The sequence below is a fragment of the Mobula birostris genome, chromosome 27 (assembly GCF_030028105.1).
Source record: "Mobula birostris isolate sMobBir1 chromosome 27, sMobBir1.hap1, whole genome shotgun sequence".
In the NCBI taxonomy this organism is placed as follows: domain Eukaryota; kingdom Metazoa; phylum Chordata; class Chondrichthyes; order Myliobatiformes; family Myliobatidae; genus Mobula; species Mobula birostris.
In genome coordinates this window covers 2,404,147-2,428,715 of record NC_092396.1, presented here as the reverse complement: position 1 = coordinate 2,428,715, position 24,569 = coordinate 2,404,147, and the positions used below count along the sequence as shown (strand labels likewise).

Sequence of the window (24,569 nt, the reverse complement as noted above, 5' to 3'; positions counted from 1 at the left end):
ACTAATAGAATATCAACCCTGGAACCCCCTCCCCTCGCACAACAAAACAGAAAAGGAACAGGTGATTTAAAAAAACACAAAATATAAAAACCATAAGTCTGAAAAAGTCCGCAGTCTATTCAGGCAGTCGTCCAATCCATAACCGCAGAACCACAGTACCATCCTCCAATATCACCGACATTCATAGGAAGAGAAGGACACTGCACGAGTTCAATGCTATACATAAACAAATTATATAAATTACAAAAATAGTGCAAAAGAAGAATAGTGTTCAATGTCCATTCAGAAATCTGGTGGTGGAGGAGAAGAAGCTATTCCTGAAACTTTGAGTGTGTCTTCAGGCTCCAAGACCCCCTCCCTGATGGTGGCAATGAGAAGAGGGCATGGCCCAGATGGGTGGGTCCTTCATGTTGAATGCTGCCTTTTTGAGGTATCGCCGTTTGAAGATGTCCTGGATGCTGGGGAGGCCAGTGCCCATGATGGAGCTGGCTGAGTTTACAACTTTCTGCAGCTTTTTCTGACCCGGTGCAGTGGCCGCTCCATACGCCCTATACCAACTCCATGGAAGTGGTGGGAACTGCCTCAGGAATTCTCCTGGGAATCCCGGCAGCAGGCGGGCAGAGCGATGAGTGCAGGTCTGATCTGGCATATGTGGGTAACCAAGACGGTGAGGTGGCGCCGTGCATGACCTCGAAGAGGCTGGCCTTCTTGTGGGGGGGGGGGGTGGGAGGGAGGTGGAAGATTTGGGCTGTACACAGCTTGGGATGGACTCCTGGGTTAAGGTGTTGCCCACAGTGAGGCTGGCTGTCTACTGTTAGGACAGGAGGCTGGAGGAATGATTTACTGACTGAACCAGAGGTGACGATAGCATAAATCTCTTCACCGAGCAGCGTTGCTGTGGCGACAGTAACCAATTAGAATTGCTTCCATTATTATGCTGACCCCATAAGCTCGTGTTACGAGGTCTGCCAGTGACACTTGTCTGCACAGTGAAGCTGTTTGTAGCAACTGTCAGATCCTGAGGTTATCCCCACTGAGATCCCTGTGTCCGTGGGCTGGGCTCGTCCTTGTAGGTCCTGTAGTTGCTGCCAACTTTACATCTGCACCCGATGGGCAGAACCCATTATTGTGAGTGCCGTCAATGTTGCTTGTGGAGGGTTGCTCTTCACAGCTTGACGACACTGTGGGACTCGTCAGAAAAAACCTTTCCCTGCTGGCTTCACAGCCTTGAAGGTTCACCAACAACCTTCCGAACAAAGTTGCACACAAAGAGTCTGGCCTCCAGTGGACGCCAGTACTCTGCTGTTCCCCGGGATGACTCTGCTGGAAACCTGCTGTGTTTTACGGGAGGGGAATCCCATTAACTTTCACAAAAGGACCAGTGTCAATGTTGTATGCCACCAGATGAAGGGGCGTCAGTTGTCTCTGCTGTCTCTGGCTGGAGGAATTCCTGTGGTTTCCATGGAGATGCTGAGGTTTGGTTTGGGTGGCTGCCTCGCTGTTTTCAGAGGGGAACAAGCTTCTGTGACGGTCAAAGTCAAAGGAAATTTATTCTCACTGTATATAGTTTAGATTCATTTTCTTGTGGGCATTCACAGTAAATACAAATAAACAACTCAAAAGCAAGCATAATAATAATAATGAATGAATGAATAAATAAACAATAAATATTGAAAACATCAGATGAAGTGTACTTGAAAGTGGGTCGATAGGTAATGGGAACAGTTCAGTGATGGGGTGAGTGAAGTTTAATGACATTATCCCCTTTGGTTTGGGAGCTTGCTGGTTGAGGGGTAATAACTGTTCCTGAATCTGTTGGTGTGGGACCTGAGGCTCCTGTACCTTTTTCCTGATGGCAGCTGCAAGAAGAGAGCTTGGCCTGGGTGGTGGGGATCTCTGATGATGGATGCTGCTTTCCTGCGACAGCTTTTCATTGTAGATGTGCTCAATGGTGGGGAAGGCTTTACCCGTGAAGAACTAGGCCGTATCCACTACTTTTTGTAAATTTTCCATTCAAGGTGTTTCCATAACAGGCAGTGATGCAGCCAGTCAATATAGTCTCCAACACACCTCCATGGAAGTTTGTCAAAGTTCCAGATGACATGCCAATTTTTCACAACCTTCTTTGGAAGTAGAGGTGCTGCCATGCTTTCTATTTAATGGCACTTGTGTGCTGGACCCAGCAGAGATCCTCTGAAGTGAAAACACCAAAGAATTTAAAGTTGCTGATGAGTGTTTCATGTTTCTGAGCTGTCACTGTGCCTGCAGGTGTAATCTGATCATTTGAGTTGAGAAGGATGTTCTCCATAGGGGTTTTCTATTGGTGAGTCATCAGGTGGTCCTAGGAGTTGTCTATTGGTGGGTCCTCAGGTGGCCATAGGGGTTGTCTATTGCTGACCCCACAGGTGTCTGTAGGGGTTGTCTATTGGTGGTCCTCAGGTGGCCGTGGGGGTTGTCTATTGGGTCCTCAGGTGTCTGTAGAGGCTGATCCAGGATCCACATATTCTGCTGCAGTGTGGGCAAGAAAAGTGGTAGCTGTGTCCATGCAAAGTGTGATTTCAACAGTCTGCAATCCCATAGAACTATGTCTGCTGAAATAATGGAGAACTAGTGGCCACAAATGCTGGTATCAGTTGCAACAATTTGCTGGGTGAACTGGGCGGGCCAGGCAGCATCTGCTGGGTGAACTGGGCAGGCCAGGCAGCATCTGCTGGGTGAATTGGGCCGACCAGGCAGCATCTGCTGGGTGAACTGGGCGGGCCGGGCGACATCCAATGTATCCTTGTATCCAATCCTGATTTACTATATGTCAAAGAGGTATAGATCGGGTGGACAACCAAAGAGTTTTCCTCAAGGCGGAAATGTCTAATACAAGAGGTCATAATTTGAAGGTGATTGGATGAAAGAATAGTGGGAGGGGAAATGTTAGAGGTAATTTTTTACAGTGTGGTGGAACACTCTGCCAGGGGTGGTGGTAGAGCCCGATACATTAGGGACATTTAAGAGACTCTTAGATAGACACATGAATGATAGAAAAATGGAGGGCTATATGGGAGGGGAAGGTTAGATTGATCTTGGAGTAGGTCAAAAGGCTGAGGCAACTTCATGTGCTGAAGGGTCTGTTCTGTGCTGTAGTTTTCTATGTCAATGAATTGTCGATAATTCTCTTCCCTTACAGATGCTGCTCGACCTGCTGAGTGGTCCAGCAGGTGTTTGCTCTGTAAGATAGTTGGACTGGATGACCCCAAAGTTGGTCAGAAGAGGAAGGTGTTAAAGGTGCTTTTAAGTGAAGAGCTAGTTACAGAGAAGTGTGGAGTTTTGAGGAGGGAATTTGAGTTGGGAGCCCTGACAGCTCAGGTACAGCCAGCAGCTTTGAGACGGACCAGAACACACCAGGTTATAGGGCCATGGGAGAATATAGGAGGGGATTTGAAAATGAGGATGGAAATGTTAAACCTAGTGTAGGTCTCTATTCGAACCCCGCCCCCCCACTCCCATCAGGCAGAAGATACAAAAGCCTGTAAGCTCATTCTACCAGACTCGAGGAAATTTTGACTCTGCTGTTACAAGATTATTGAATGGTCTCCATGTTCCTGTGTCCTTACTTTCGAGGGTCTGTGGTTCCTGTTCTGTTTGCTGTGTTTTTGTTTAGTGGCTGCCTGGAAGATGAAGAATCTCAAGATTGTATATGGTATATATACTTCATACTTTGAACTTTTGAACATGGCTCCTGGCCTGGTGCAGCAGGGAGACCATCAACACACGTATTTATACCAATCCATCAACTAACCTCCACCCTCTCACTTATACGCTCGGGGCAATTTAGAGCAATCATTTAAGATTGCAGCATAAATTAAGTAATTTATGTGCACAGCTCAGCACACAGAAACCCAGCCACGTCATGGACTCTGTCTACACTTCTCACTGCCTCAGTAAAACAGCCAACAAAAACCGAGACCCCACCCACACTGAACATTCTCTCTTCCCACCCCCCCCCATCAGGCCGAAGATACAAAAGTCTGAAAGCACGTACCACCAGGCTCAAGGGCAACCTCGACCGCCACTGTTATAAGATTATTGAAAGGTCCCCTAGTACATTAAGATTGACTCTTGACCTCACAATCTATCTAATCATGGTCTTGTCTGTGTACACTGCACTTTCTCTGTAGTCGGTTAATTGGTCACATGGGTGTAGTTGAGCAGAGCGGGCTTGTTGGGCCGGAAGGGCTTGTTACTGTTCTCCATCTCCAAATAAACAGTCCAACTTGCAAATACAAAGTCTTTGACTTTGGCTTTGATTTGACTACTGGCCTCTAGATTGACCCGATGACTCCGTCAGCGTCCTCTCGGCTCACTCTCTCTCTTCCTGCCTGCAAGAAACTCCTTAAAACTGAACTGATACTCTGGGCTACTGAATCCCCTGCAGTGATGTCTGGCTTCGTGGCTGCAGACTCTTTTTGTGAACTTCAGCTGTTTTGCTTCTGTTGTTTGCACAATTTGTTTTTTTTTTCTTCTGCGCATTGGGTGTATGGCCTTTTTTTAATGGGTTCTATTGGGTTTCTTTGTTCGGTGGCCGCTATTAAACACTCCTTGTATGATAAGCCTTTCAATTCTGGAATCATTTTCATAAACCCCCTTTGAACCCTCTCCAATGTCTGCACATCGTTTCCGAGATAAAGGGCCCAGAACTGCTCTCAATACTCCAAGTAAGGCCTCACCAGTGCCTTATAAAGCCTCAGCATTATATCCTTGCTTTTATATTCTAGTCCTCTTGAAATGAATGCTAACATTGCATTTGCCTTTCTCACCACCAACTCATTCTGCAAATTAAACTTTGAGGAATCCCAAATCCATTTGCACCTTGGATTTTTCAATTTTCTCCCTGTTTGTGAAAATAGTCTCTGCTTTTATTCCTTCTACAGAAGTACATGACCATGCACTTCCTGACACTGTATTCCATCAGCCTCTTCTTTGCTCATTCTCCAAACCTAAGTCCTTCTGCTTTCTCAACACTACCTGCCCCTCCACCTATCTTCGTATGATCTGCAAACATGGCCCCAAAGCCATCAATTGTGTCACCCAACTCATTGACATATAACGTAAAAAGAAGCAGTATCGACACCAACCCCTGCACAACACCAGTAGCTACTGGCAGTCAATCGGCAAAGCCTCCTTATATTCCCATTCTTTGCCCCCGCCAGTCAGCCAGTGTTCTGTCCATGCTAGTATCTTCCCTGTAATACCGTGGGCTTTGTTTCAACCCTGAGGTAAAAAAATACTGTCTGTCTACTCTATCTATGCCTCTCATAACTTTATAAATCTATATCTGATCTCCTCTCAGTGTCTGTCACTCCAGTGAAAACAACCCAGGTTTGTTCAAACTTTCATTATAGCACGTGCCTTCTAATCCAGGAAGCAGTCAGGTAAACCTTTCCCCACCCTCTCCAAAGCCTCGACATCCTTCCTATAATGGGGTGACCAGAACTGTGTGCAATACTCCAGATGCAGCCTAACTGGAGTTTTATAAAGCTGCAACATAACTTCCTGACCTTTGAACTCAATGTCTCGACCAATAAAGCCACGCAAAAAAAAATTCGAAGTAAATTTATTGTCCAAGTCACCATGTACAACCCTGAGATTCATTTTCTTGTGGCCATTCATGGTAAATACAAGAAACACAATAGAATCAAAGAAAGACTGCACCCAACTGGATGGACAAGCAACCCATCGGCAAAAAAGAGAGCAAGCCGTGCAAATACAAACGAAAAAAATATGAACAAATTAGCAATAAATATTCAGAACATGAGATGAAGAGTCCTTGGAAGTGACAAGTTCTGATGTTAGATCACAACACCATAAGATGCGGAGCAGAATTAGGACCATCAAGTCTGCACCGGCTTCCAATCATGACAATCATTGCTCTCAATCTCATTCTCCCGCCTTCTCCCTGTAATCTTTGGTGCCCTGACCAGTCAGGAGCCTGTCAACCTCTACTTCGAAAATACCCAATGACTTGGCCTCCACAGCCAACTGTGGCAGTGAATACCACAGATTTGTCACCCCGTAGCTAAAGAAATTCCTCCTCATCTCTGTTCTAAGTGGACATCCCTCTATTGTGAGGCTGTGCACTCTGACCCGAGACTCCCCACTGCAGGAAACGTCCACTCTATCTAGAACTTTCAATATTCAATTGGATTCAATGAAATCCCCTCTCATTCTTCTAAACTCCAGTGAGTACAGGTTCAAGGCTATCAAACGTTAATGCTTTCGTTTTAGTGAACTTTCTCTGGGCCCTCTCCAATGACATCTTTTCTAAAACTGCTCAAATGCAGTCTGACCAATGCCTTATAAAGCCTCAGCATTCCACCCATTTCTTCACAGTTGAAGACACTTCCAGTGTTCACTACCCAAGCCTAAGTCGGGATATTGATACCAAAGATCAAAGCCTGAGGGTAGATCAGAGTTTGGAAATCGAATTTCAATGGACGAGGGCTTGAGCCAGGTGTCTGGAGACTGGAGCCCTGTCTGTGTCTGTGTGTCTGTGACTGTGTGTCTGTGTCTGTGTGTGTGTCTGTGTGAGTTTTGCTGTTGTTCTCCAAGGCATTGTGGGCATTGCTGTGGTGAGACTGGAACGTGTGGTGACACTTGCGGGCTGCCACAAGCACATCCTTAAGTATGTTGGTTGATAAATCCAACGATGCATTTCACTGTATGTTTTGATGTACATGCGATGAATAAATGAGTCAGAATTTGATTTACATGGTTCCTGAGGATTGTGGGCATGCTATATTGGCGCTGGGATTTACGTTGACACTTGCGGGCTGCCTCCAGCACATCCTCAGGCGTGTTATTTGTTGACACAAATGACGCATTTTACTGAATGTTTCTATGGACGCCTGAACCGGGAGCGAAGCTTGATCTATCCGAGTGCCACGCCAGTTGGGAAAGGTCGAGTACGGGCTGGACGTGGCCCGAAGTGTGTTGTTGCAGCGGGGCCCGGGTCTGAGTGTGGGGGGTGACCCAGTGCTTGGACAGTTTAAACACCAGGCCAGATAGACTGGAAAGACAGGGCGTTGGGGCCGGAGGCTTCACCGTGATTTGCCCTGCTATCTGATGAGCTGAGACCAAGGCTATGAACCTACTCTGGCCACTCCGAGATCCAGATCTAGGGACTCAATTTGGTTCGGAATGCTCTGCTTGCTTTTATTGTTTGCACGATTTGTGTTTTTTTTCTCTTTTGCTGTGCATTGGGTGTTGTTTTTTTTAAACTGGGTTATTTCAGGTGTCTTGCTTTGTGGCTGCCTGTAAGCAGATGAATCTCAAGGTTGTAAAATTTATACCTACTTTGTACTTTGAACTGTGATTGATAAACTTGAATCTGAAGTGAGCAGGCAGCTGATTGGGATGTCCTGTTAAAGTAAGAAAGGAGAAGTCACCACAAGTGAGAGAAACAATTAGAACTGGGCTGTTAGTTCAAATGTTCGCCTCCTGACCCTGGAATACTTTCCTGATCATTAACACAACGAGGCTACAATGCCACACGGGATCAGACTTCAAAGAGCAGCAACAGCCTTGTTATGACCCTGATTTCTTTCATGACTTTGTAGTGATGTAATGTATGATCTTAAGAGCACGCACAACTGTAACGTGACCCTGTTCTGATCGGTTTGGCCGAGGCATGGATGGAAAAGTAAGGAACTTTGTAGCAAGATCGGTTTACTACACATAATTGGCTTATCTTTAATCACAATGCACCATACTGCGAGTTGGGTTACAACAAAAGTCGTGGATACGGCCCAGTTCACCACGGGTAAATCCCTCCCCACCATCCAGGCCATGCTCTCTTCTCGCTGCTGCCATCAGGAAGAAGGTACAAGAGCCTCGGGGCTCACACCACCACGTTCAGGAACAATTATTACCATTCAACCATCAGGCTCTTGAACCAGAGGGATAATTTCACTCAGCCCAGCACGAATCTGATCCCACAACCTATGGAGTCACTTTCAAGGATTTTTCATCTCATGTTCTTGATATTTGTTGATTATTTATCATTATTTTTCTTGGTTTTTTTTTGTTTCTTTGTATTTACTGTGAATACCCACAAGAAAATGACTCTCAGGGTTGTATATGGTGACAAACGTAGTTTGATAACAAAGTTACTTTGAACAGAGAGAGAGAGGGTTGGCTTCTCTCCCTCTCTACTATCCAGTTGCCTGTCGCTGTGCTTCTGCCTGAGTGACACCGAGTGGAGATGTCCTGTGATGCCCCACCCAGCAGAGTTCCCTTGCTAGTGCGGAGCAGTGGACACACACACTTCCCTCGCCACAGTTCATTACCTGTGGCTCTTCTGGGGTTGGATTAGACCATAAAACATAGGAGTATAATTAGGCCATTCAGCTCAAAGAGTCTGCCTTGCCGTTCCATCATGGCTGATCTATATATCCTCTGAATCCCATTCTCCTGCCTTCTCCCTGTAACCGTTGTCATTCTTACTAATCAGGAACCTATCAACCACCACTTTAAATATACCCGATGACTTGGCTTCCATGGCAATGAATTCCACAGATTGACCACCCATTAGCTAAAGAAATTCCTCTTTGTGGCTATTCTAAATGGACATCCCTCTATTCTGAGGCTGTGCCCTCTGGTCCTAGACTCCCCCACTAAAGGAAGCATCCTCTCCACATCCACTCTATCTAAATATTTGATAGGTTTTGATGACATCTCTGGATTCTTCTAAACTCTAATGAGTACTGGCCCAGAGCCATCAATCGTTCCTCATACGTTAACCCTTTCATACCCGGGATCATTTTAGCGAGCTTTCTCTGGACCCCCTTCAATGCCAGCACATCTTGTCTCTGATAAGGGACTGAAGCCTGCTCACAATACTCCAAATGTGGTCTGATCAAAGCCTTGTATTAGGTGAGAGCAGACCTCTCCTAAGGACCTCTGCCACCCAGGAGTTGCTGTTTTCTCATTGCTACCATCAGAGGAGAGGTACAGGAGCCTAGAGCCGCACATTCAGCGTTTTAAAGATAACTTCTTCCCCTCTGCCATCAGATTTCTGAACAGTCCTTGAAAGCTACCTGTTGAAGCCCTTTACTTCTTCCACCAATCACCTCCCAGATTCTTACTTCCTCCCCTGTTCCCCACCCACCTTCCTCCTCACCTGGTCTCACCTATCACCTGCCAGCCTCTACTCCTCCCCCTCCCCCACCTTCTCCCCCCTTCCTTCCCAGTCCTGATGAAGGGTCTCAGCCCAATATGTTGACTGTTTATTCCCCTCCATAGATACCACCTGACCTGCTGAGTTCCTCCATCATTTCGAGTGTTCTGGATTTCCAGTGTTTGTAGACTCTCTTTTGTCCTTGAAGATGTCCTCCATGGTGGGGAAGCTTCATCTGTGAGAGTCTGCAGCCCCTCACAATCTCTGGAACTGCTAGCGGTTTCAGACCTGACTGATTCACCTCTCTGCGGGGAGGTGACTTAATTCCGGACTGAAGTCGCCCTCTCAACATAAATGTGTAAACTGGAAAATGGGATGTGTGCGTCCTATTGGGAATATTTTTTATCCATAAATACTCGTTAGATTTCAGAGTCAGAATCAGGTTCAAAGCCACTGTCATAAGTCGTGAAATTTGATGTTTTGCGGCAGTAGTTCACTGGAATAAAAATCTATACATTACAATAAGAATATATAAAAATATGTGTGTGTGTGTAACATTAAATAAGTAGCGCAAAAAGAGGAAAAAGTACTGAGATGGTGTTCATAGATTCACTGATGGAGGAGGGGAAGAAACTGTTCATAAAGCGTTGAGAGGGGCTTTTCGGGCCCCTGTGCTTCCCTGATGATAGCGTTGAGAGGATTGATGCCAGGTCCTGGGTAATTTAAGCTGAATCTCTTTTTAATTTTAAATGACAACACGCGTGAGCCTGTTTGTTCAGTTGAATCTCGCTGCCACTAATAACAGGGAGCAGTGTGTGACTGTGTGACTGCACACTGTCCGGGTACCGCTGACTGTCTACAAATCTCTCTGCCCACGCCGGCGCTGTGAGCGTGTGCCTCCCAGCCATCGCCGGGACGCAGCCGAGGAGGCAGCAAGAATTCAGATGAGACCCGCAGTTCCCATCCCATCCCTTCCCCAACCCCCACCTCTTCCCCTCCCTCCCCCTTAACACTGCAGTAACTCCCAATGTCGCTCTCGGCTGCAAAATTAATAGTTTCACTACAATGCGAGACCCGCTGTTTATCGCGCTGGGGAAATAATGGGATTCACCTGAAATTTGCAGTGTGTGCGCGTGTGTTGGGGGGGGGGAGAGGGAGAGACGGGGATGGGGAGACACCGGGGAGAGGAAGAGTGTTCTTGTGTGTGTGGGGGGAGGGGAGACGGGGATGGGGGTGAGAGAGGATGGGGAGAGACGAGGAGAGGGATGGGGGAGAGAAGGGGAGAGGGAGAGACGGGGATGGGGAAACACCAGGGAGAGAGAGAGTGTTCTTGTGTGTGTGGGGGAGGGGAGACGGGGATGGGGAGAGACGAGGAGAGGGGTGGGAGAGAGAAGGGGAGAGACGAGGAGAGGGGTGGGAGAGAGAAGGGGAGAGGGAGAGACGGGGATGGGGAGACACCGGGGAGAGGGAGTGTTCTTGTGTGTGGGGGGGAGGGGAGACGGGGATGGGGGTGAGAGGGGATGGGGAGAGACGAGGAGAGGGGAGAGGGAGAGACGGGGATGGGGAGACACCGGGGAGAGGGAGAGTGTTCTTGTGTGTGTCTTCAGTGGGAATGTGTTTTCCGTAGCGGTGCTTTCAGAGTAGCAGCGATCAGAGACGCTGGTGACTGACTGACCGCCCAGGTAAATGTGAAGAATCGCTCATCTGTGCTTCGGCCATCCAAGTGCCGTGACTGCTTTTAATTTGCGAGTCTTTGTGTTTCTGGAATCCGCGGGTACGAGGGACTGAAGCGAATTACCAGAATGTGGTTTATTATCACTGACGTGTGTCGTGAAACGTGTCTTGCGGTAATGCAATAAGAATATAAGTTGCAATAAGAAATGTGCATAAAAATTAAACTAAGTAGTGCAAAAAGAGAGGAAAAATAGTGAGGTGGTGTTCATGGGTTCATTGTCCATTCAGAGATCTGATGGTGGAAGGGAAGAAGCTGTTCCTGGAACGTTGAATGCGGGTCTCAGGCTCCTGTACTCCTCCTTGATGGTAGCAGTGAGAAGAGGGCACGTCCTGGGTGATGGGGTCCTCAATGATGGATGCCGCCTTTTTGAGGCGTCGCCTTTTGAAGGTGTTCTCAATGCTGGGGAGACTCGAGCTGGCTGAGTTGACAACTTTCTGCGAGAATTGTCGTTTCCTCTTTAAGCGCTGGATGTCGAGTCTGCGGGGCGGTTACGCTTGGTTAGTCTGCTCCGGAGCCTGTTAAATAATTGATTGGCGGTAGGGTGGGTATATTCCCGACTGAAGAGGAGGGTAGGGACCGGCTGTTGCTGCACGGAGCGGTGCCAGTGGGCTGGGCTGCGAAGGGTTAACGGCGGCGGTCTGCTGTCACAGACGGGCTGCCCTTTGCACAACCCTCCCTCCGCCTTTTGTGGTCTGTTGCCGTTAGAGTGAGAGTGCAGGCGGGCACACACCACACACGCGGCCCGGAGTGACCCCTGTGCTTCCCAAGTAACCGGGGAATAAATTAGTCCGGAGTTTGGGGTCCAGAGTCCAGAATGCGGCTGTGAGGGGCGAGGAGGCGCGATGGATCGGCGGCACCCAGCCCAGGAACACGGTAAGCTGCCGGGCAGGGCGGGTGAGGGGCGGCAGCCCGGGGGTAGATACGGGCATGGGGAGGTTGGCTGAGGAGTAACGCTGATGACTTGTCACACCCTATGGACGTGGGAAGGTCGGAAGTCTCTGCCTGGCAGCGTCGCTCCGAGTGTCAGTTCTTGGTCTCGCTGCTTTCGGGGGCTTTACGCCGGAGTGCAGGTGAGGTTGCTGGCCGGGAAAAGGAAACCCTGGTGAGACGGGATCTTTAGAAGACAGTAGTAAGGTTGAGCAACCCCTCCACCCACTAACTCGCCCCTCCACAGCCCCAACTGTGGCGGTCGGGAAGGCTCAACATGGGTAGTCAAAATGTGTCTCCGGCACCAGCCTACCCTCCATCAAGGACATGAAGGATCCCACCCACCCTGCTCATGGACTGTTTGTCCCACTCCCATCAGGGAGGAGGCTACGTAGCATCCACACCAGGACCACCAGACTCAAAAACAGTTACTTTCCCCAAGCAGTGAGGCTGATCAACACCTCCACCCACTAACCCACCCCTCCACACCCCCAACCACCACTACTTTATCATTTCCTGTCAGTCACCTTATGTACAGACACTCCTCTGGGTAGCATCATTTTATTGATGTACAATCAATCTATGTATATATGTAATCTTATGGATTTATATTTATTGAGTTTTTATTATTGTCATGTTCTCTACCTTATTGCGTTTATTTTTGTGCTGCATCAGATCTGGAGAAACAATTATTTTGTCCTCTTTTACACTTGTGTACTAGAAACAACATTAAACAATCTTGAAACTTGAGCAAGACACACAAAATGCTGGAGGAGTTCAGCAGACCAGACAGCACCCTGAATGTCCCCAGTTGAATGTTATAATTGTTTCATTTCTAATGTCCTTGGCACGGTGGATTTCTGCTGCCTGGGACCTGGTGCATCACTGAGCTGCCTTGCTGTGCGTCACCGTGGAGGTCCCCACAGTTCCACTGGGCCTGGCACTCAGCTGATCGGCAGTGGGGTGCTTCTCCGAGGAGGGAGCGCCTCTCTGTGCCTCTGCTGCCTCCTTGTGGTGGGAGAGGATGTCGGGGTACGGTGGCTCCCAGGACGCTTGCATTTGTTTACAAAACTTTATTCACACAAAAAATACAAACGTCAGGGATTTACAAAACTGTTGATTTCAAATTAAAATACGGATACTACTATCTGCCAAACACAATTCCCGCCCATCTCAGAAATGCCTCACTGTACCCATAGTGACTGCATGCTCCCTCTCTATGGACCCTTGGGTACGAATGTAACCCCAGAAGAGGGGCAGGCAGTCGGCTCAGGCAGGGCCTCGACTGTCCACCACCTGGACCTATGAATGGCCATCTTGGCCAGGATCAGGAACAAGCTTACCAGTAAATCCTCTGAACGATTTCCAACCCCCCTCCCCCCCCAATGGGTGTCCATATATCAGGAGTGGGGGCCTGAAGTGCAATCAAAACCTGAGCAGCCCCTTCAGATATTCAGATAGGGACTGCAATCTCTCACATTCCATATAAATGTGGTTCACTGACTCCTCAGAATGGACAAGTGGACGGGGTGTCGGTGAACCGACGTAAAAAGCTATTGTACAGCGTCGCCCTGAGCAACAGCTTCCACCCCAGGTCCCCCATGCTCAGTGAAAGGACCCCTCCATAAAGAGACTTCCACGGGCGACCTTCCCCAGGACGCCTTTTGAACGTTCAAAACCAAGTTGCTCTCAGTTTTAGTGGGGGTGTAGGCGGGGTTGGGAGGGAGATTCCGTGCTGTAGAAAGGACCACTACACAGGGTCAGGCTCTTTTTACCCGTGCGTGAGTGACAGACTCCCAATGGTACAGAACATAGATGGAAGAAATGCTTTGTCAAGCCAACCTGATTAGGGAACCGCATTGCCGAGCACCTCTGCTCCATCTGCAAAAAGCAGAATTTCCTGGTGGCCAACCATTTTAGTTCCTATCCCCATTCCCGTTATGACACCATGGCCTCTTCTTCTGCGGCTCTCGCGATAGAGAAGCAACACCTCATATTCCATCTAGCTGGCTTCCAACCTGATGGCATGAACATCGATATTTCCAATTTGCAGTAGTTTATCCCCCTCTGCCTTCCCTTTTCTTCAATTCCCACTCTGACCTCTTACCTCTTCTCATCTGCCTATCACCTTTTCCTGACCCCCTGATCCTTCCTTTTCTCCCATGGCCCCCTCTCCTTCCCTACCAGATTCCTTTTTGTCCAGCACTTCACCTTTTCCACCTCCCACCTCCCAGCTTCTTAACTTAGTCCTCCCCACCCACCTGGCTTCACCTATCACCTTCTAGCTTGTCCTCCTACCTTTTTATTCTGGTTTCTTCTCCCTTACTTTCCAGACTCGGTGAAAGGTCTCGGCCCAAAACATCAACTGTTTATTCCTCTCCATTGATGCTGCCTGACCTGCCGAGTTTGCCAGTATTTTGTGTCTGTTGCTGTAGATTTCCAGCACCTGCTGAATCTGTGTTTGCTGTGGTACAGGTCTGTGTCTGAGTCCCTGATCTTTCTGTGTCAGGAGGTGTAGGGGTAATTGCAGACTCTCACAGTGCCTGTAGGCTCAGAGGGCATGATACATAGGGTAGCTGGTTCCAAGGCCTCTGTGGTATCTCTCCCTAACGACATGGGGAGGAAATAATCCAGCCTGTTCCCCAGCAAGGGGCGTCAAGGTGGTGTGAGCGGTTAGTGTAAACCCACCTTCAAATCCTGCCGCTGTTTGTAAGGAGTTAATATGTTCTTCTCTGTGACCGTGTGGGTTTCCTCCGGGTGCTCCGGTTTCCTCCCACAGACGTATGGGTTAGTGGGTTAATTGGTCGCATGGTGTAACTGGGCGGTGCGGCTCGTTGTCCTAGTAGGGCCTGTTCCGTGCTGTATGTCTAAATAAATAAAGATAAAATAAATTTGCTGTTCGAGAGGCTTTTAGACAGGCACGTGAACGTGCAGGTAACAGAGGATACGTGTGCAGGCAGAAGAGATTTAGTTTAATTTGGTGTCATGGCCAGCACAGATATTGTGGGCCAAATGGCCTGTTCCTGTGTTGTACTGTTCTATATTCCTTGTTTTCCTCTATTCCTCACTCTGACCTTTTACTTCTCACCTGCCCATCACCTCCCCTTTGTACCCCTCTTCCATTCCTTTCTCCTCTGGTCCACTCTCCTCTTCTATCAGATTTCCTCTTCTCCGTCCCTTGACCTTTCAAACCCACCTGTTTTCACCAGTCACCTTCTACCTTGCCTCCTTCCCCTCCCACCACCCTTTCATTCTGATGTCTTCCCCCTTCCTTCTCAGTCCTGAAGGGTCTCTGCTTGAAACATTGGCTATCTATTCATTTCCATTGAGCTCCTCCAGCATTTTGTGTGTGGCTCTGGGTTTTGAACATCTGCAGATGTTCTCATGTCTATGTTCCCAAGTTGTGTTGGGATATTCCTGCTTTTTTGTCAGGATGAAACACCATATATTCTGGGTGATAAATTAAGTTGGTGTGTTATTGTCACAAGTGGTTAGAGTAACATTATTACAGTGCCAACATCTCTAGTTCAATTCCTGCCCTGCTGGTGAGTTTGTACACTCTCCCGGTGACAGCGAGCTTTCTCCGGGTGCTGCAGTTTCCTCTCGGTGACGAGACCTCGGTGGGGGCAGGGTATTCGTTAGTCTCACAGCCTGAGGGAAGAAGCTGTTAACCTAGTCTGGGAGTCCTAGTCCTGATGCTTTACCAGCTGACACCCCACCCACACCACCCCTGCCGTCCTCCCTGTCTGTACCTGGAGCTGTGGGTGGGCCACAGGGTAGGGTCAGTTCTCCACTAGCCCACTCTGCCTGCCCCACCACCCCATCCATACACTCACCCACCTCACTGTCAAACTGTGGGCTGGCACGGGTGCTGAACGGTTAGTTAATGCTTTACAGGTGCTCTGGCTTCCTTCCACATTCCAAAGATGTACGGGTTAATAGGTTAATTGTCGATCGAGTTAGAGAGCACTACAGCACAGAGGTAGCCCTTCAGTCCATCTAGTCCATGCCAAACTATTACTTTGCCTAGTCCTATCAACCCTTACCTGGAGTATAGTCCTCTGCCCCCCTCCCATCCAAACTTCTCCGAAACATTGCATTCAAACCTGCGGGTCACGCGGGCATAATTGCCGGGTGCGGGCGCATTCAAGGTTCAAGATTGTTTAACGTCATTTCCGGTACACAAGTGTAAATGAGAACAGAATAATTGTTACTCCAGATCCAATGCAGCACAAAAAAAACATGCACAATAAGATAAAGGACACAATAAGTATAAATACATAAGATAGTTCATATATATACATTGATTGTAAGGTGACTCTGACAGGAAATGATAAAGTAGTGGTGTTTGGGGGTGTGGAGGGGAGGGTTAGTGCGTGGAGGTGTTACTGCTTGGAGAAAGTAACTGTTTTTGAGTCTGGTGGTCTTGGTGTGGATGCTATGTATCCTCCTCCCTGATGGGAGTGGGACAAACAGTCCATGAGCCAGGTGGGTGGGATCCTTCATGATGTCCCTGGCCTTTTTCCAGCACATTTCTGCAGGCTTGTCCTTGATGGCAGGTAGGCTGGCACTGGTGATGCGCTGGGCAGTTTTGACTACCTGTTGCTGAGCCTTCCTGTCTGCTACAGTGCAGTTTCTGTACTGAGCAGTGATGCTGCTTGTTAGGATGCTCCCTACTACACATCTATAGAATGCCGTGAGCATAGATGTGTGAAGTCAGCTCCCCTCAGCCTCCTGGAGAGTAGTGGTAGAAATTAGAATGTAATCCACAAGCTCAGAGCCAGCCTGTGGAGGTGCTTCACGTGCTCAGTTTTGCACTTTGACCTTGGGTACAGGTTCTCCCCTGGCTGTGGGTGGACTTGTGCTGATGGTGGCGGGTGTGGTGGGCCATCTGTACGATATCTGTAGAGAAATGCCACCCGATGCCAAGGCCACACGCTGCCGTGAGATGCCAAACTGCACTGGTATTTTATTCACTTGTTTAGGGAGTCAGCATGGAAAATGCCCATCCGGTCCAACGAGCTGCAATGCCCAGCAACCCACCGATTCAATACTAACCCAATCACAGGACAATTTACAATGACCAATTAACCTACTAACTGGTACATCTTTGGACTGGGGGAGGAAATCGGAACTCCCGGAGGAAACGCACAATGCTCACAGGGAGAACGTACAAACTTCCTTTTGGTGGTGTTGGATTTGAACTCTAAACTCTGGAATGCCCTGAGCTGTAATAATGTGCTGTAGTGCTCTCTAACTCGATCAACAATTAACCTACTAACCATGGCATTATGCTGTGTCTGTGCTGTTGGGATTGAATGCAGATCTTTCTCACAACTTATTCAACCACTGACGGTTGTGAAGGTGGGCGCAGGCATGCCAGTGGTGGCTTGGGGGGGTGGGTGGTTAGACAGACACAGGGAATGAAGGATCAACGGTCCTGTGCAGGCAGATGGATCTAATTTAGCATCATGTTTGATCTTGGAAATGAAAGAGTTATGAAAGAGTTAACACATGAGGAGTGTTTGATGTCTCTGGGCCTGTAATCATTGGAGTTTAGAAGATTGAGAAGGGATCTCATTAAAACCTATGAAATATTGAAAAGCCTAGATAGGGTGAATGTGGAGAGGATGTTTCCTATAACAGGGGGAGTCTAGGACCAGAACAGAGGAGTGTCCATTTAAAACAGAATTGAGCAGGAATTTCTTTAGCCAAAGGATGGTGAATCTGTGGAATCCATTGCCACAGACAGCTATGGAGGCCAAGTCATTGGATATATTTAAAGCAGACATTGATAGGTTTTTGATTAGGGTATCAAACGCTACAGGGAGAAGGCAGGAAAATGAGATTCAGAGGGATAATAAATCAGCCATGATAGAATGGAAGAGCAGGCTTGATGGGCCAAATGGCCTAATTCTCCTAGGTCTTACAATTTCACCAGCCTACCCACCTATCCGTCATCAAGGGCATACATACAGAAAGATGGCAGAAAAGGGCCAGTGACATCATGATGGATCCCACCCACTCTTAGAATTTCAGTAGATTTGTTAACTAACACCATTGTTAAAAGGTTGTTGAGGGGAGTTGTGAACTCAGTTGAATGTTAGTGCTCTCGTCATGGGGAAAGACTGCAGTGAATGAGGTTTGCTTTGATCCTGGAGAGATTGTGCAGACAGTGAAATGACCAGAGGATGTAGGAGCAGAATTAGGCCATTCAGCCCATCGAGTGTGCTCTGCTGTTCCATTGTGGTTGATCTATTTTCCCTCTCAACCCTGTTCTCCTGCCTTCTGCTCGTAGCGCTGGCTGCTTACTGATGCACAAAGTGCAATGTGCTGGCAAGGCAAAAAGCCGAGGGAATCCCGTCTTTTATCTTGTTGTAACTGCGAGTGAAATCTGATTTCTGCTCCCTCTGGAATCCTTGCATGCACCCCATCCAGTCCTGGTGTGGTGCCACTTGGTACTGGTGTTGAATTTTTATCAGAATCAGGTTTAATATCACTGATGTGTCATAATATTTGTGGCAGCAGTACATTGTAGTACATACATAATCATAGAAATGTAAACATGAATTACAGTAAATGTATGTATTGTATAAAATAGTTAAATTGTGCAAAAATAGAAATAGTGAGGTAGTGTTCATGGGTTCATTGTCCATTCAGAAATCGGATGGTGGAGGGGAAGAAGCTGTTCCTAAACTGTTGAGTGTGTGTCTTCAGGCTCCTGTACCTCCTTCCTGATGTAACAATGAGAAGAGGGCATGTCCTGGGTGATGGGAGCCCTAAGGATAGATGCCACCTTTTCAAGATGTCGCTCCTTGAAGATGTTCTGGATACTATGGAGATTAATGCCCATAATAGAGCTGACTGAGTTTAGAACTTTCTGCAGCTTATTTTGATCCTGTGCTGTAGCCACCCCTGACCCTCGCCAGTCGGTGATACAGTAGTTAGAATGCTCTCCACAGTACATCTGTAGAAATTTGCAAGTGTCTTTGGTGACGTACCAGTTCTCAAACGCCTAATGAAATATAGCTGCTGTCGTGCCTTCTTTTTAGCTGCATGGAAACGTTGGGCCCAGGATAGATCCTCAGAGATCTTGACATCAAGAAATGTGAAACTGCTCACTCTTTCCACTTCTGATCCCTCTATGAGGATTGGTGTGTGTTTCCTCGTCTTACTCTTCCTCAAGGGTAATATCACTGACTTAAGTCATGAAATTTGTTGTTTTGGGCAATAAAAATATACTATAAATTACAATAAGAAATACTTATTTTAAGATTAAATAAGTAGCTGAAAATGAGAGCAAAAATAATGAGGTAGCGTTCGCGGACCGTTCGGAAATCTGGCAGTGGTGGGGAAGAAGCTGTTCCTGAACCTTCTGCAGCTTTTTCCGATCCTGTGCAGTGGCCCCTCCACAGCAGACAGTGATGCAACCAATTAGAATGTCGTGTGTCATGAAATTTGTTGTTTTGTGGCAGCAGTACATTGCATTACATTAAAAAAATATGTTATGAAAGGAAATATAAAAAAGTAGTGCAAGAAGAGAGCAAAATAGTGGAGTGGTGTTGGAACAGAAATCTGAAGGCAGTGGGGGTGAGGTTCCTGCACTTCCTTTATGTTGGGAGCAATGGGAAGAGGGCCTGGGGGTCCTTAATGGTTGCCACTGCCCTGAGGCATCGCTTTGTGAAGGTGTGCTCAGTGTTGGTGAGGCTAGAGCCCGTGATGGAGCTGGCTGAGTTGACAAGTCAGAACAAGAGACCAGGAGTGAGTAAGGTAGGCTTCCAGCGGCACGCTGAGGGAGGAGGGAGGTGGAGAAACCTGGTCTTTTCCGTGAGGCACTTTCACCTCGGTGAGGGGATTGTGGGTTCAAATGCTTCTGCAGAGACACGAATGTAACAGTGCAGGGTGGCACTCAGTACAGTGCTGAAGGGCTGATAGACCATAAGCTATAGGAACAGAATTGGGCCATTCAGCCCATCGAGTCTGCCCCACTGTTCCATTACCCCTCTCAACCCCCTTCTCCCCGTAACCTTTGATGTCCTGACTAATCAGGAACCTGTCAATCTCCACTTTAGATATACACAATGACTTGACCTCCACAGCCATCTGTGGCAATGAAATTCCAGATTCACCACCCTCTGGCTAAAGAAATTCCTCCTCATCTGGCCTAAATGGACGTCCCTTTCTGAGGCTGTGCACTCTGGTCCTAGACGCTTCCCCTATGGGAGACATTCTGTCCACCTCCACTCTATCTAGGCCTTTCAATACTTGGTAGGTTTCAAAAAGATCCCCTTTCATTCTTCTAAACTCCAGTGAGAATGGACCTGGAGCCATCAAGCACTCATCACATATTAATCATTTTCACCTCTTGGTCAACAGACCACAGGTACACACAGGTGCAGTGTGTTTTGTTGAATGAGATGTGAGACCTAAACCCCATCTCCTCTTTCATTTGGAGGAAGAACAGGGAGATTGTCCCTGTGTTCTGGGGCCGAAGCTGATTGATGAACCAATCAGATTGTTAAGACAGTGGCATCTTGCTGTGCACAAATTGCCGTGTTATCTGTCGACGCTTTGGGCCAAGACCCTTCGTCAGGACAGCTTCTTGTGAAGAGTCTCATTCCTCTCCATGGATGCTGCCTGACTTGCTGAGGTCCTCCAGCATTTTGAGTGTGTTGCCCTGGATTTCCAGCATCTGTAGAATCTTTTTCTGTCTTTGATTTGTTGGCCTGTTAACTGTACTTTACAGTGGCCACACCTCAGTCTCGTCAGTGGCTGTAACCTAGTTTGGGATGCTGTTCCACAAAAGCAACGCCCAATCAGTCTTTTCCCCCACTGCGACAGATATATCTTGCTCTGCTCAGCCAACCTCACCAGGCTGGATATGGCAACTCTCACAGTTTGGAATCCATCATTGGGCGCTGACCGTGGAGTCTGCCAAAAGCTCCTGTACTGCGTTGTAGTGCCCTATGTAACATTGGAAGTGTGGGGACTGCTGAACCACAGACCAGGGGCTAGTGTTAACCTGAGGTCTGCTCCGCTTCTGCCTCCATCTTTCTGCTGTGACTTTCTGCAGTTCGATGTGGGCTTTGTGAAGGCTATGACTGCTGGCTTGTTAGTTCCTTTGAACAAGGTGTCAGATCACACATAGTCCGAAACAGAGGTGCCTTTGTGGTGCTGGTCAGTGCAATTAACTCAATCTGACCGTAGAATTTGATAGTTGAAGTAACCAACTCTCTACCCCAGCAGAGGCGGTAAGTATAAACACGCTGTTATTATCAACAGTCATCTCCTCCCCCTAACTGCTGAGTTTTTAATAGCCTCCTGTTGCTCCTGTTGCCTTAATCCAGCAGCCATACTATTTCTAAAAAGTAAGCATCAGGGGTGTCGAATTCTTCTAAGGTGTTTTTAATAATAATAACTTATTTATAGAGCATTTTTCATACAGATGACGTAGTTCAAAGTGCTTTACAATAGGGAAAAAAGTACAAAGATGAAAATACAAGACACAAAAATGTTAGTTAAAAGCAAGGGTAAATAAATTGCTTTTGAACTGGCATTTATTACATTTAATATTAAAAGTATAATAATATTAATATTAATAGTAGAAATAATTTTTTAAAGTATTAATAATAATAATAAAAGTATTAATCATGCATTTGTATAGGAAGAGGCCCAGTTATATGGCTGATCCTTTACGTTTGTGCAGCAAATTGAAAACAAAGGCCGCAGGCTTCATTGGCAGTTGCCTAGCAATGCCGCTATCATTGGTCATGGCATATATTGCTCCGGATCTGGCTGTGATTGTAGGGAAACCTTGTGGATATAAGGAAGCTGGCTGCAGGATCAGTCCACTGGCACTGGACCGAACTGGGGGAGGGTAGGGGGAGTGATGTCGGAGAGTTGTAGAGCATAGAAACAGGCCGTTTGTCCCTCCATCTATACATTTCCTCATGTGTACCAATTCCACTTGCATCAACCAGGTTTGAATGTCATGGAATTTGTTGTTTTATGGCAGCAACATACAAAACTGCAAGTTAAAATGAATAGTACACAGAGGGAGCAGCGAACTCATGCATCGTTCAGAAATTTGATGGTGGAGGGGAAGAGGCTGAGTATGCATCTTCAGGCTCCTTCCTGTACCTGCTCTCTGATGGTAGTAATGAGACAAGAGTATGTCCCAGATGGTGATGCTTCCCAAAGATGCATGCCACCTTCTTGCAATGCCACCCTGTGGAGATGTCCTGGATGGTGGGGTGGGTTATGCCTGTTATGGAGCTGACAGAGTCCTACAACTCTCTGCAGCTTTTTCCTATCCTGTACCAGACGGTGATGCAGTAGTTACAGTGCTCTCCGTGGCACATCTGTAGAAGTTTGGTAGTCTTTGGTGCTAAGTTGCTAATGAAGCAGAGCAGTGGTGTGCTGCCTTCATGGTTGCATCACAAAGCAGAGAATGGGACCAGAGAAGGCAGGCTGTTTCTGTGCACTGACACTGATAATGATCCATCTGTGGTGTCGGACACCATAAGAACACTACTCTTCATTGAAATTGTGCCTTGGGACCTCAGTAACCCCAAGTTCAAGTTCAGTTTATTGTTATTCAACCGTACAAATGTATACTGCCAAACAAAACAACATTCCTCCAGACCAAGGTGTACAACGCAGTTCTGTGTTTGTCAACGTAAACACGAGGAATTCTGCAGATGCTGGAAATTCAAGCAACACACATCAAAGTTGCTGGCGAACGCAGCAGGCCAGACAGCATCTCTAGGAAGAGGTACAGTCGACGTTTTGGGCCGAGGCGAAGGGTCTCGGCCCGAAACGTCAACTGTACCTCTTCCTAGAGATGCTGCCTGGCCTGCTGCGTTCACCAGCAACTTTGATGTGTGTTGTCTGTATTTGTCAATGTGGAGTTGAGAGCACCTTTCTAAATCTGGCAAGAGCAAAGGATGTTGGGAATGGTAAGGATGAAATGTCTCGGGAGGGTGTTGGACAGGTGGCAGGGAAGGAGAGTTGAGGCAGAGGATGGCGAGGGTGCAGACACACCCAGCCCTGAGACACCAGGCAAGGTCATTTGATCCCAAGTAATTGGTTTATTGATCATTACAGAATGTCTCTCTGGTGCTTCCCTCTCCCTCTCCTCTCTCTTCCCCTTTTCCCAACCATGATTCCCCTCTCTCTGCCCCCTTCCCACTCTCAGTCCACAACAGAGACCCATATCAGAATCAGGTTTATCATCACTCACATACAAAATGAATTTTGTTTTTTTTTTTTGTGGCAGCTGTACAGTGTAATACATAAAATTACTACAGTACTGTGCAAAAGTCTTAGGCACCCTGGCTATATATAAGTGCCTGAGAGTTTTGCACAGCACCGTACCTCACACACACAGCACAAAGTATTATTACCACAAGTAGATTAACAAATAATGAGGTGCATTAATGACACAGGTTGAAAAGTAGACAGTATAACGCTACTGTTGCCTCATATGCGATGAGACCTGGGTGCTGGCAGGGAGTTCAGTGAAGAAGCCGTTTCTATCCTGACAGTCCTTGTTCGAATGTTGTGGTACCTTTTGCCTGATGGTAGGGGGTCAAGGAGATTGTTGGACGGGTCGGAGGGATCATTGACAACGCTAAGGGCCCTACGTACACAGGTGGCATGGTACTGTAGGGGTTGAACAATGCGTTACAGTACAGGCAACACAGGTTCAATCCCTGCCACCGTCTGAAATGAGTTTGTATGCGTAGGTTTCCTCCGGGTTCTCTGGTTTCCTCCCACAGCCCAAGAACCTACCGTTTGATAGGTTAATTGGTCATTGTAAGTTGTCTGTGATTAGGCTGGGGTTGAATTAGGAGTTGCTGGGTGTTGTGGCTCGAAGGGCCTATGCTGTGCTGTACCTCAATAATAAACAAAACCCACGTACAAGCTCCTTACAGACAGTGGCGAGAATTGAGCCCCAGTCGCTGGTTTTGTAAACTTCCACTAACAACTTTGCTATCATGCCACCCTAAACCTCATGAACCCTAATCGCTGGGGCTGAAAAGAGTTGCACTAACCACCAGACTACCCTGTCCTTCACCCCCCCCTTTCCCCCCTCCCCCCTCCACCCGGAGCAGAAGCTCCTCAGCCTTGTCCAGTGAACCTCCTGTTCCCCCCTCCCCACTTGCCGCTCCCTGTGGCTGGATGTGGGTTGGTGGTAATCTTCTACACAGGTGTTTGTCCAACCCCACCACTGCCTGTCAGACACTGATAGCAGCTCTCAAACGTTGCCTGTCTCCTGCGATTGTCAGATAAGCTTTCAGGCTCTGCCAGTTTCCTTATCGGACCAGCGATCCTGTCAGCGGGTCCTGGTTCACCGCTAGCTTGTCTCTGTTCTTGGTGTGTCTGCTCACTTAAGGCAGGATAGGGATCTGCAGCTGGCATTATGTTGCTGCTGTTATCGTCAGGTTTAACATCACTGGCACATATCGTGAAATTAGTTGTCTTTGGGGCACAGGTACATTGCAATGCATAGTAAAAAAAAAACCTATAAATGACGATAACATGTATAAAATATTAAATAGTTGGCAAGAAGACAGCGGAAAAAAGAAAACCGTAGTGAGGTAGTGTTCATGGATTCACTGTCCATTTGGAAATCTGATGGCAGAGGGGAAGAAGCTGTTTCTGAGAAATTGAGTGTGTGTCTTCAGGCTCCTGTACCTCCTCCTGGATGGTAGCAGTGAGAAGAAGACATGTCCTGGG

General features: G+C 47.5%; 1 protein-coding gene across 8 annotated transcripts in view; it reads left to right on the top strand.

Moving 5' to 3' along the window:
- LOC140188712 (polyhomeotic-like protein 2) overlaps positions 1 to 24,569 on the top strand; it is a 237,767-nt gene that overhangs the window by 47,851 nt on the left and 165,347 nt on the right. Inside the window, exon 1 of one of the 8 annotated variants that reach the window (XM_072245264.1) lies at positions 11,480 to 11,774. The exons of the other annotated variants lie outside the window; for them this stretch is intronic. The gene's annotated coding sequence lies outside the window, so the exon portion shown is untranslated. Of the gene's footprint in view, positions 1 to 11,479; positions 11,775 to 24,569 lie in introns of those variants that run through there. 8 annotated transcript variants of the gene reach the window in all.